Below are 802 nucleotides of genomic sequence, written 5' to 3'. Positions count from 1 at the left end.
TTTCTCTCTCTCTCTCGCCGTCTTTCTCTCTCTCTCTCACTCTCTTCTATCTCTACACCTTTCCTAACTCTCTCTATCACCATATTTCTCTCTCTCTGGAAGGGGGGGTGGCTATCAGTATGAGGCCGCTTAAATACACGAAAATTACTTTTATACGAGTTTGTTTTCTTATGAATGGAACCGCTTTTGTAGGGGGGAGGGGGGAGGAGGCAATGTGCACAGTCTCCCAAGCATTACCTACTATAAAAAAAGATGCACATTTACCCTCTTCTCTCACCCTCTTTCTCTCTCTCTCTCTTTCTCTTCTCTCTCTCACTCTCTTTCTCTATCACCCTCTTCTCTCTCTCTCTTTCTCTTCTCTCTCTCATCCTCTTTCTCTCTCTCTCACCCTCTTCTCTCTCTCTACCTTTTTCTCTTCTCTCTCGCACCCTCTTCTCTCTCTCTCACCCGCTTCTCTCTCTCTACCTCTTTCTCTTCTCTCTCGCACCCTCTTCTCTCTCTCTCACCCGCTTCTCTCTCTCTACCTCTTTCTCTTATCTCTCTCTCTCTCTCAACCTCTTCTCTCTCTCTCTTACCCTCTTCTCTCTCTCACTCTCTGTGTACACCTTTTTCTCTTCTCTCTCTCTCTGACCCTCTTTCTTTCTCTCTCTCTCACCCTCTTTTTCTGCTCTCTCTCACCCTTCTCTCTCTCTCTCTCTCTACCTCTTTCTCTTCTCTATCACCCTCTTTCCCTGCTCTCTCTCACCTTCATCTCTCTCTCTCTACCTATTTCTCTTCTCTCTCTCTCTCCCTCTGCTCTCTC

This window comes from Euprymna scolopes, chromosome 37 (genome assembly GCF_053919585.1).
Source record: "Euprymna scolopes isolate OS-2025 chromosome 37, ASM5391958v1, whole genome shotgun sequence".
Taxonomy (NCBI): Eukaryota; Metazoa; Mollusca; class Cephalopoda; order Sepiida; family Sepiolidae; genus Euprymna; species Euprymna scolopes.
This window is presented reverse-complemented; position numbering follows the sequence as displayed.